The sequence below is a fragment of the Ailuropoda melanoleuca genome, chromosome 2 (assembly GCF_002007445.2).
Source record: "Ailuropoda melanoleuca isolate Jingjing chromosome 2, ASM200744v2, whole genome shotgun sequence".
NCBI lineage: Eukaryota > Metazoa > Chordata > Mammalia > Carnivora > Ursidae > Ailuropoda > Ailuropoda melanoleuca.
The window spans coordinates 107,173,602-107,186,175 of NC_048219.1; the positions used below are offsets into that span (position 1 = coordinate 107,173,602).

Sequence of the window (12,574 nt, forward strand, 5' to 3'; positions counted from 1 at the left end):
CTACCTGCTAGAACACACACCATATGCTTCCTAAGACATCTCTACTTCTATTTCCTCTAAAAATGGCACCAAAACATACTTCTCTATTTGAGGAGGAATCTCTGTGTGATGATTCCTTGGATAAAAGGATCTATTCATTTTTGCTTACTCCTGTGGAAAAGAGAGACCTTGGAGCTTCCAAAGAATGCTAGTATTGGCATAGCAGTTACTTGGAGTGCCAGCTTGGAGAGCCAGCTGCCTATGTTTGAATCCTCATCCCACCCTTGCTAGGCATGTAAAATTGGGCCATTTCTTTAATATCTTTGTGCCTTGGTTTCTCTACCTATAAAAGGGGAATAATCATCTCTAACTCATGGAATTGCTGTGTCCTGAAGGCACTGACACAGGTAAAGCATTCAGAGACAGAGTAAATACCTATCGGCATGTAAGGTTTTAATAATTAGCTATTGTCATGTGTGCCTCCAGACTCTAATATTTGTCACTCACATGACAAAACTTTCAGAGGACAAAAATCTGATAAGAGTTACCTACAGATTAAAGGGGGGGGGGAATCGATCAAGCTAAACCAGGGTGCTAATGAGGCCTCTTACTCAAACACCATGGAGAAGCGGAAGGCCGCTTGGTCTGCCATGGAGGTGGGATTCAAGGACCAATAAAGGAACTGAAGCCAGTGGAATTCTGGCGAAAGGGCCTCACGATATTCATGGGAGCTACCTTCAGCCCAGGCTCTAAAACCTGCAATGGGCTTTTATTAGCCCATTAGACTGTTGACGGACTCTCAATTACCTCAGGTGACCTCCTAGCCTCCTCAACCCTCACCCCTCTGCTCAGGCCACCTTGGGCGCCCAGCTGTTCTGAGAGGCCTCCTCCCCCTTCAGGACACTGCCTTGTTCTTCCCTCCATGGGGGAAGCACCTCCCCAGGTATCTGGTCTCGCACACTGCACACGTGTGGCTTTCACATGTAAGCTTTCTCTGACCACATGATTTAACACATCACTGCTAATTCTGTCCTGCATTCCCTTTCCAGCCTCATTTTTCTCAACAGCACTACTAACCATCAAATATGTACTTTCTTTCGCTTGAGCTCCGTAAGGGCAGGGATTTCTGTTCTTGGCTCTATCCCCAGGGCCCAGAGCAGCACCTGGCCCTTGTAGGTGCTGAATAAACAACGGGCTTCGAGATTGCTGCAAAGGAAATGCAAGCTATTGCTAGAAATAAAGGTGAAACGACAAAGCAGAAACATCACTCAATTCGCCCTTGCTCTTCTCAGATGAAATCACATTTTTTGGATGCCCTAAGTGATACCATGTAAAATTTCTCAACTGTTGCCAGGAGTAGCGCTTAGAAACAATGCAAGCTCTGGAAATGAGTAACATAAACATATCACGCTGCCAAGAGTGGGCTGGATCAGAGAAGCGCATCACCCTGGAGCAAAAATCAAACTCACTGCCCAGCCATGGTATTCAATGCAACATCCATAAAAGCATGTATTCATGGAGCTCCCATAAGGTCATGGCACAAACACGCAGAGAGCATTTACGAGGGTTGCCAGGTGATCTGTACAAGCCCCTCACTGTCGCCCATGTGAAAATCACAGCAAGAAAATCCCTCCCAGAACTGAGTCTCAAGCAAGATACAATCCTCAATGTTTATTTAGAAAGGCTAAGTACCCAGAACCAGGAATTTGTAGACCATTTCATTTGAGAAGACCTATCTGAAATTGCTTGTAATAAATAGACTAAAGACACAGAGTAAAGACCCAGATTCTTGCTAAGGAAAGAAGGGAGTATGGGCAGGAACTTGTATTGGACTCATACATGAAAGTTTGTCAAAACTATCTACCACGTGAAAGTTATCAACAACATGGCTGAGCACTGCGCTTGGCATGCAGACTCACGGAGGCTGAGGCCCACCATAGGCTATAACGTATCCAGAATCACAGAGCGGGTACGCTGCAGGGTTCAAGGCCCAGCTCCGGACCCCGACTGCACACGGTGATCTGCTCACTCCTCCACGGACACTTCACAGCCAAGGTACTTCTAGGACACTGGATGTTCTTGCGAGGAACTTAAGAGACAGTCCCCCAAACAGCATGTGCTGCCTGCAGACATTTTCATTCTATTATAACCATATCACATGTAGAGGTGTTTATTAAATGTATACATTTCAATTTCTACACTTCTCAAAACAGGAGTTGAAAGAGTTAGCAACCTCATTCTCTAAACCAAATCACTTCCTGCGGTATGGGTACAAACTGAATCATCTGTAAAACCATATAACCTCATCTCCACTTCCAAGCTGGATGACTTTGGGCAAGTTACTTATACTCTCTGTTCTTCTATTTCCCTTTAGAGCACTGATGTAATAAAAACCAAATGAGTTATCACAGGAAGGTGCTTAGAATAGTACCTGGCATAGTCAACGCTCAGTAAGCGTTAGCTATTATTATTTCTTATAAATGTAAGACAAAATTGGGATATTTCATTAATGAAAAGTAACCATGTAAAGAAAGGAAGAGCTGTCTTTTTATTAATTAAATATAAATAAAGCCAAATTTTTAGTATAAAAGCCTTATCATAAATGATCCTCCCAGGGAGGATTTTTGTGCACAGGCTTTTTGAAATAAGAGCTCAATGAAGTCTGTAATGAAGAGCAAGCAAGGCTCTAAGGACCTCTAAACAGTGTTCAAAAAAACCCGGGTCGTCAATTGTAACAAGTTTTACAGTTGAGTCAAGGTCCATAAATGCCACTGAAAGTCTTTGGATGATACTTGTTACAGAAAGGGCTGTTTCCAGGGCAACACCCTTTTCTTTGGGGATTCCTTAATCTCAGCCAAGCTACTATTAGTTGGCTAGGGCAGCCGTGACAAAGCACCACAGATGAGGTGGCTTAAACAACAGAAGTTTATCGTCTCACCATTCTGGCAGCTCAAAGTCTAAGATCAAGGTGTCAGCAGGCGTGGTCCCTTCTGAGAGCTGGAAGAGAGAAGAGGCTCCATGCCTCTCTCCTAGCTTACAGTGGTTTGCAGGCAATCTTTGTCTTTCCTTGGCTTCTGTTATTAACACCCCAGTTCTTTGCCTTCATCTTCATGTGGCATTTCTCCTTATGTGTGTGTCCATGTCCAAATTTCTCCTTTTGGTAAGGACACCAGTCATACTGGAGCGGTCCCAGTGTCCCTCCTCCAGTATGACCTCATCTTAACCAACTACATCTGCACGATCCTATTTCCAAATAAGGCCATATTCTGAGGTACTGGGGGTGGGGACTTCATGAATCTGGGGAGACACAATTCAACCCATTACAGCTGTTGATGGAGCCCAGGCCTGGTTCTACCAGTAGGATTGGTGAGCCGCACCAACAGAACCGTAAGTACCAGGGCCAGCTGTTACTGAAGGCTTTAATTAACCCAGAAATGTAATAAAGTGTCAGGGCTTAATACAGCAAGCCAATCTTAAGTCAAGAATCACTTATATTTGGTAATTTAATCCACCAGAAAAATCCAAAAGGATCCTTTTATCCTTTCCACAACAAGAAACAGTTGACAGAGTGGCACTTCCTTTCCCATGAGATCTGGGCAACATAAAGAGTTGGGAAACCTGGGGTCTAAGAAGGGTCAACCTTTGATTTAATATCTAGTCCCAGAGACCTGAAAAACCATGGTCTTTAAAGTCTTAAGAACAGGACCCCGGAAGGTCCACCCTTTACCTTGAACCAAAGTACCCCCTGTCATGCAGGCAGCTGGGTTAAGAGTACCATGTACACCAAACCTGCACCTCTGCACAACGCTCAGTCCCCAATACCAGCCTTCCCACATGTGCGGGTGTAGCTGTCTGTGCCAAAGGCCCATGAAGACTACAGAAGAAACCAGAGTACATAGGCAGATGACACCGCAAGGGCACGGAGGAACTGTCTGCCTCACTGTTCTAGTTCTGAAACGCTAGATCCTTAAATAAGAAAGTAGTTCCTTAACCAAAGAGGCTCAAATGCTACCCAAGGTTTCTGGCTGATTGGACTCCTTGTCTTGTTAACAGACTGAGGTTAGCCACATGATATCAAAACCCTGGAAGGCTCCCAAGATCTCCTAAGCACCAACGAAGAGGTATCCAAGCACATAAGAAGGGATACACTCCAAATCCAATTACTGCAGAGCACTTACATTTATTTCCAGAGGAAAGCATCTCATAGTATTCTCTGTTTTGTTACAAGAAAAATCACCCTGTCCTATAGTTTCTGTAAACCGTCACATCCAAAGGGAAGTAAAAGGTTACAGAAGGCCAGGAAAAAAAAAAATTGGATGTGAGTGCCTTGAACGTTAGGTAGATCTGTACCCAACTTGTAACATGTCCATAGGCCAAAATCCACTTACCTTTGGGTCCTAGACTAACACTTCTGGAACTAAGAGAATTCACCAGTGAATAGGAGAACTGTGGTCTTTCCAAAACTCTTACCACACACAGAGCTCTGAGAAGAACCCAGACAACCAGTCAGGCCATAGGCTAGAAAACCGTTAAATTGTCAATGGAATTAACAAACCATTCTCTGACAACTCCAAGAGAAAAGACTGAATCAGAGAACAAGAAAGGAGGGGGGAAGAAAACTCTGGTCCTGCAAGGGAGACATATGCCACCATATCTAAACTATACCAGTCACATCATCATTTGGCTAGATAAACAAAGCCAAACAAAAAAAGACAATTATCACCTTGGGGTCTAATCTATAGCTCCTAAATAAGATGAAAATGGAGGGGCATTGCATCCAAGTGGGAAGACAAGGTCATCCCACAGCACAGGGAGAGAGGGCACTCAACCAGCATGTGCCATAAGCCAAGGCAACACCACAGCTCCTCTCAGAAGAAGAGTCTTCCATTCAGACAGTCATTAGATGCCTACTGTGTGCAAGGGCCATATGCTAAATGGGGCAGAGTAGAGCCTATCCATGTGTATACCCCAGAATATACACATGGACACTGAAACATAGAAACTCCCTCAGTGAGGCAAATGTATCACATTGTAAAAGTTTGTCTATCCTAAGTATTCAAAGGGCCATATGATTTATCACTTGATATTGGCAGATCAAGAAGGGCTGCATGGAATAGGTGACACATGAGCCAGTATGGGAGGGTGGCAATCAGCAAAAATTGCAAAATATGGGAGAGAGAGGCAAAAATCTGGAGAGGAAACTCCATTCGCCGTGGAGGGTAGAGAACCAGTTAGATTCAAGTGCTGGATTCGTCAAGGGTCCTCAACAGCAGACAAAGGACAGGCTTTCTTTAGCAGGGAATGGGGGCCATTTAATGTCACAAGGAATACAAGATGTGCTTGAAAAGGCTTACTCCATTATCCAGAAACCTCTCAGATGGACTGGATGAGACCGAGGCTAGAGGCAGAGAGCGTACTGAGGCTATTGCAATAGTTGATGCACAAGGTCAGGATATGCCCAACTGAGAGGCAGCATTAAGACCTCAGGGCCTCAGGTGAGCTCTGACATACAGAGAGAATACACAGGATCCAGTCCCCGAAAAGGGGACAAGAGAAGGCAAGAATCAAAGAGGAGGCAACAATTAGAGGAAAATGACCCACTCACCCCTCACTGAGTGCCTACTGTGTACAATGCCCTGGCAATGCACCTATGATTAAGACACACCGCTAACCCTCAGGAAACTGAAGAGAGAGAATCAATAACCACATGACTAATGCGACAGCTATGTGAGTTGGGCTTTCCAGATAAATAGACTTGCTCTTATTCGTCACTTAGACTTCAATTTCCCATCCTGTTTCAGGTCTTCTCCTACCCTACCATCCAAGCCCATTGAGTCTTATTTTTTCTAAGAGTTATTGACAAGCTATACCCAAACCAATCCTATGAAGTTTAAGGCAGAAGTCCCCATTTTGAGACAAGGACCTGGTGGAGACACAGAAAGGTTGAGTAACCTGCCCAAGGTCACATGGTCAGTGGCTGAACCAGCTTGTCTCTCTCTCACCTCATGCCCTCACTGCATCCCCTCCCTGAACCTCCCACCCAGCCCTCTAGCTCTCAGGTCCCTCGACTCAGCCTCATCACTGTCACTTGCCATCAGAGCGACTGTGGCTGCTCCTCGCGTACACCTCTGGTCTGGTTTCTCCCAGTTCTTGCCCAGTACTTCCAGATAAATCTGCCTAAAACCAGATTTGCATCACAGCACTTCCATTTACAAATGTTCATAGCTCTGCCAACCAAAGCTCAAATTCCATAGTCTGACATTCAGGGACTCCCACCACTGGTCAAATGCCACCACTTACAATATGGTGCTACCTCCCGTGGAGCTTTTAGGAGCAACACCCATTTTCAGTTTTCTGCAGCCTTCACAGCCCATAAATGTGCACATATAAGGCAGTCATTCAGATATATATACACACACATATATATCTCATATATCCTTGGAAATATGAGAGAAAAAGCAATGTCATAATTATCGTGTATTCTCATAGTGCTCTGCTCGGCTTTTTCCCCCAAGTTACATAGCATTCAAAGGCTCCAGGAGCTTCTGTTTCATTGGGAATACAAAATATGAAGCTTTTAGGAAGACAAGACAATAAGTGATCGATACCTGGGCTGTGTGGGAGAGATTAAGCTCCTGTGAGCTCAGAGAAGAGAGAAATCCATGTGAGCTTTCAGGGCCTGGCATCAAAGATGGATGAGATCCTGTGACGGCTTTAAAGATGAGGGCAGAATGGAGACATATGGAGAAGAGACGGACAGACACTCTCAGCTTCTCAGAAAACACACAAATTCCCTCAAAGTTCCCCTGTGACTCTAAAAGCATTCATTTCAGATTACATTAGGAACCCCCTTTCTGTAACACAGAGCTTGACAGCTGGTAAGAAAACCAGACCAACACCACGCCATTCCCCTGGGTCTGACTGTGGAAAAGAGCGAACTGACAGGTCCCCCGCCCCCACCAAGAACGTCTTCCAGCATCTGAGCAGGACTGGTCACCACCAGGCTCTTCAGAAGGCACAGCCCTGGTGCTATTCTATTTGAAAGAGAGAGCCTAAGAACCTGGTCTGTTGAAAATCCTTGTATGTGTGGAACTCAGGTGGTGAGAAGGGAGCCTGCACAGGGTGGAGGGGGCCGGAGAATGATGGGAGGGGTGGAAGGTAAGCGGAGCCCAGAACTGACAGCTATTGCTTCTCCAAATCAATCAGTCTGGGTCCAGGCAGTTCAGAATGTGTGCTACTGCAGGGTTAATAGTTTCTAGTGACTAAAAGCTTGATTCATAAAAAATTGAAGATGACTCTGACTCTAGGATTTTTTTTTTTTTTTAATGTGCAGAGATTTAACTCAGGAAGATTCTGGCTGCCTTGTAGTGATTAACCCCTACGAAGGCTGCTAGCTGCCACGCAGTCTTTCTGGAGAATTCTGCCAGGGGAAACATGGAAACCAATGCTGGAGATAAACAGGAGGTTGCTTAATGAAGTGTTCAGGTTCTCTAGGTGGAGAATTTAAAGGTCAGGGGTAACATCTTATAAAATGAGGAAAGAAGAAAAAAATCCAGTTAGAAGTGCAACCCCTGAACAATGGGGGTGCTGAGATGGCAGAATTTCCCCCACGTCACCCAGCAGCCAAAAACAGGTGCCATCTACCTCACTCCAGACATGCTTTCAATATGTATCATTCCAATCTGCAAGAAATGAAGGAAGGAGAGAGGAAAAGAAGGAGTAAAAGGGGGAAACGCTGGACATTAAGGCAGCCTAAAGCTTGTCTATTTCATTTGGGCGGGGGGTGGGGGGTTAAAAGGAAATGGAGAGGGAGACTCTTAAGCAGACTCCATACCCAGCGTGGGGCTTGATCTCAAGACCCTGAGATCATGACCCAAGCTGAAATCAGGAGTCAGACATTTAACCACCTGAATGAGCCACCCAGGCACCCTAAGCTTGTCTATTTCATCACCAGGTTTATTTTCTTCCATTATATGTGGCCCTTACCATTACTGCGATTTTTAATGAGTGTGATGCTGCCTGACTTCTGCAGGAGTGGTAATTACATCCCATAACTTATTAAATAAGAAATCCCATTTCAAAAAAAAAAAAGTCATTACCACTAAAAATAAAAATGGAAGCGTGCTATTTATATGCTGCCTGTCACAGTGCCCTCTAGCACACACAGCAGGATAAAAACAAAGACATATGTGACACAAAAAGTTACTCTCCAGTTCCCTGAGAGCCCGGAATGCAGCGGAACTGTAAATCCGGGAGGCACACCCACTGGCAGAAAGCCTGCTTGTGGAGTTTGTTAATTTAGATTCGTTTCCATCTACTAGTTTAGATGATCAGCAAGTAAATACCATTCCATCAAGCACGCCAATTTCACAAGAAAGCATGCTGGCAAATCCTCTGAATCCCATGGAATCTGCGAGCATTGACTCCACAGGGCAACATGGAGCATGGAGTCAAGGTCACTCACTTGTGGGCACTGTCCTGCTCTCATGCTCTCCCGGGAGAAGGACAAGGAGAAGTTTTGGCAAAGTAGCAAGGTCATGAGTTTCACTGAGCAACAACAAAGATGGAAAATGTATTTCCAGGCAGCCTGATGCATGTTCTGAATTATAGTATGTACAAGGGGATGATCGATTATATACAGAGCATAACCCCTTCGAACTGACCTCCACTTGTGCCCTTGCTGGAGTAGCGGACATTAGTAGCCCCATAGGGACTGCCCCTCTGGATGCTGGCTCAGTTCTACTTCATGAGTTTTCAGCCAAGAAATTGCGTTGTCTGTTCTCCAACCCGCTTCTGCCATTTGTATTTGTCAGTACAATTACTTAATCCTCGATATTTACAATAATAATGGTAGCTAACACGTACTACGTACCATTGTTCGAAAGACTTTATTTGTATTGATGGTTATAAATCTTGCAGCGATCCTATGAGGTATGTCTGATCATTAGGCCTATTTGACCAATAAAAAAATCGAGGCCATGGCCTGGGTTTAAGCTAAAAGTAGTAAAGCTCAGATAGGCTGGCTCAGTAGCCCATGCTTTTAACTACTACCCTTTGTTGTCCAAATATGAGGGAAATTGATACTCTTGAAGGCAAAAAGAAATAGGAGTTTTTAGAAATTAAACTAAATCCTTTAAAAAGACTCACTGAAACTCTTTTGTTGAAAAACAGTCGATGTCATACCAGGTGTGGGCAAAATAATTATAAAGCATTGGGAGAAAAAAAAAATCACCAAAAATGTCTAATTCTGGGCTAAGATGACCTGACAAGTAAGTATGAGCTTGCTCTGCTTAAACTGCAAACAAATGGAAAGCAGAAGTGGCACATTCTAGATACGGTTTCCAACCAGTTGAATTCAGAACTCCTAGCACTGACTCCGTATTCAAAGAAAGGGTCTACATGCTTTAGGTGTACAAAGGAAACTTCATACATATAAAGTAAAATAGAACATTAAAGCTACCTATGTTCTCAGCCTGACCCCACTTTTTTCTAAACCAAACACCTACTCCTCATCATAGCTGGTAGAGGCTTCCAGTGCGTGGAGGTATGTTGACACAAACACACCCGCACACACATCCAGAGCTATCAAGTACCTCAAACCGGAAAATGCTGCCTAACGAGTCTAGTGTTGCCCCGATTGGAAACTAAGCTCCTTGAGAGCAGGGTTTGCCTGCTTTGTTGGCCTCTATATACCCTAGCAAAACACCAGCCACATAAAAGGCCATCGATTGATATTTGCTGAATGAATGACAGCCTAACTGAATGAATGGGAGTGATGGGCAACTATAATATTCGCTAGGTGAAAGGAGGTCTAGAGAAGCAAAATCATACAAGCAGTTGGAAAGGTCCCTCACAGATAATAAAGGTGAACGTGGTTTTTATGCGACTTAGCTGTTAAGTGGTGTAATTCTTCACTTGTCTCTGGATCCAACAGAGTAATAAGCAAACAATGGGAAAAAATATATAATATATACAGAGGACTCAAAATGCTAGTTAGTGGAATGAAAGAAAGGGAATAAATAATGCCTGAGGCCCTACTAAGTGCCGGATGCCTCCAAACACACCGTCACTTTAAACGCAAAAATCTCCAAAGCAGGTCTTATCCCCTTTCAGAGTCTTATCTACTTACTTAATAAGTCCCTCACTCCCTTTGACATTTGGCTCATTAGCAACACAGTAAATTGTGTGCTACACACGGAGAAGAATGGAATGAACACAGCCACTCATGGGTGACCTCTTCAGAAATGACTAGGAGATAGAGCATCAATAAGCAACTGCTGAGTAATTAAAATAAATGAGATACGCTAAGAAACTACACTCATCTAAGATACTTCTTTGGAAGGTTTTTCCAAGAAGCATTAGCCAGTGGCTCAAAAGACCTGATATGACACTGACAGCTCACCAACCACGTGGTTTTCAGCCAAGGGCAACCTCTCGGGGCCCCAGTTCCCTCATCCATGAAAGGGACTACACTTGCCTCAAGAATGTGAAGACAGCTTTAGATCTAAGTCCACCCTATTCTGACCCCAGGCAAGTCATAACCAGGGCTAAATTATGACTTTTGTGGGCTGTGGGCACTTTTGCCCCTTTATCCAGAAATCCGATATTAATAACACACTGTATTTTACAACTTTACAGGTGAGTGTTCTAATATTGTATATTAAAACATTTTCTTTGACCTAAATTAAAACATTTTCTACTGTTTTTAGAGAAATTAAAATACTTTTCATGGCACAATAAGAAAGCATTACAGACCCTAGAGAATGCCTGTGGAGACTACAGGATGAGAAACCTATTCCACGGAACATGGAAACCAGCCCTCCCCCTTCTCAAATCAGCTCACATACAAGAGCTGTGTTCCTACAACACATGATCATGGGCTCAGAGTAGCAGGACCACCCACCTGGCTGCACGTGCAACAGGGACTGGAGAAGGTCAGGAAGGAGCCCTGGAAGCAGGAGGCCACTAAGGCAGAAAACAACCACAGTGTCGTAGTAACTCAGTGTCGCAGTAACTCAGTGATAAGCATGCCAAGGAACAGAAGCCGAGGCAACTAACTGCAAAGACAACTCTGCTGACTTGACCACCAACCATATCCTTTCTACCCTCCTACATCCTAAGCTGGCTCCAAGATTTTCTGGTCTTAGTGCTTCAAATTCAATTTACTCGACAAATATTATAGAGTGACTGCCAGATACTGTTCAAGACACTTAAATAAAAACAATGATATCTGCCCTGGGGCTCATATTCTTCTGGGACAACAGCTGATAAATAAGCATAATGAATAAGCATATTGTCTACCCAAAAGTAGTAAGAGATATGAGATATGAAGAAAAGGGTAGGGCAGAGGGAGGATCAGCAATTCTTAAGTGGGGCTGGGGGCTGAATAGAGTGGACAAAGCCATCTTCACAAGAACGTGAGGTTTCAGCAAAGACATCAGTATAGTGAGATAAACACCGGGGGAGAAAGCATTCCAGAAAGAGGGTACAGCTTGAGCAAAGGCTTGGAAATAGAAATTCACCTCTTTGCCAACTTCCTAACTTGTTCCTAAAGGAGACAATTAAAATCCGTTACCAGAAGCTAAAAGCAATCTCTACTTTAGATGGAGTTAGGGAGTAGTTAAGATCTAATTTGAGTGAATGGAGTCTGAAATATCCACTAAGAAATTAGACATTTAGACCCTGTAACCAGAAAGAGGGGTGGGGGGCTCTAGGTATGTCTTTGGTAGTTTGGCAAAAAAGAGTTAAACACTCACCAGTTCCATTTCCTAGTCTTGGCTTTCCTGTGCAATTAGGTTGAGATCATGTGACACAGTTCTGGTCAACAGGGTGTGAGTGGAAGTTATTTACGCTGCTTCCAGACCTGGCCAGACACCCCCTGCATGCTGGTCCATGCTCTCTCTGTCCCCTTCACAGCAACTGCAGTGAGCTCATGTTTAAGATGGCAGCATCCTAAGATAAAAGGCTCTCACATTCCCAAGTCACTGCGTGGAGGACTGCTGCCAAGAAGGGCTGCCTACCTAAGATATGGTATGAGTGAGGAACTATGAGTTAATTGTGTAAAGGCCCTGAGATTTCTGGGGTTGTTGTTAAAGCAGCTAGCTTGAATTGCTGTAATGCTATAGACATCTCTACAAAGCAGATACCTCAAGTGGAAAGGACCAACATCACTGAGGGGTCATGCCTTTTTTGAAACTGCCTTGAAAAGTGTGAATGAAGACCTCCTTATCTCCAAGGATAAAAAAAAAAAAACACTAATTAAACCTTTACCTTATTCAATGTCTCAATTATTTCATCTTTTCCTGCTTGAAACTCTGTTTTCCTTAGGCTTCTAGAACCCAGTCTTTCCTGGTTTTCTGCTGGTTTCACTGGCTCTTCCAGTTCTTCTTCTGCCTGTCCCCGGGATGGGGTGTTCCCTGTCAGGTAACATACCTTCTTCCTAAGGATACCATTTGCTCTCAAAGCCTTAACTGCTCTTGTACAGTCAAGAGTCTCCCACCTGTATCTGTAGTCCTCACCTATTTCTTGAGCTATAATCCCTGCTGGACACATCTGTCTGACAGGCTGTGATGGTTAATTCTATGTATCAACTTTA

General features: G+C 44.0%; 1 protein-coding gene across 1 annotated transcript in view; it reads right to left on the reverse strand.

Moving 5' to 3' along the window:
• Positions 1–12,574, reverse strand: part of TMEM163 (transmembrane protein 163) — a 221,394-nt gene that overhangs the window by 113,548 nt on the left and 95,272 nt on the right. The window lies entirely within an intron of this gene.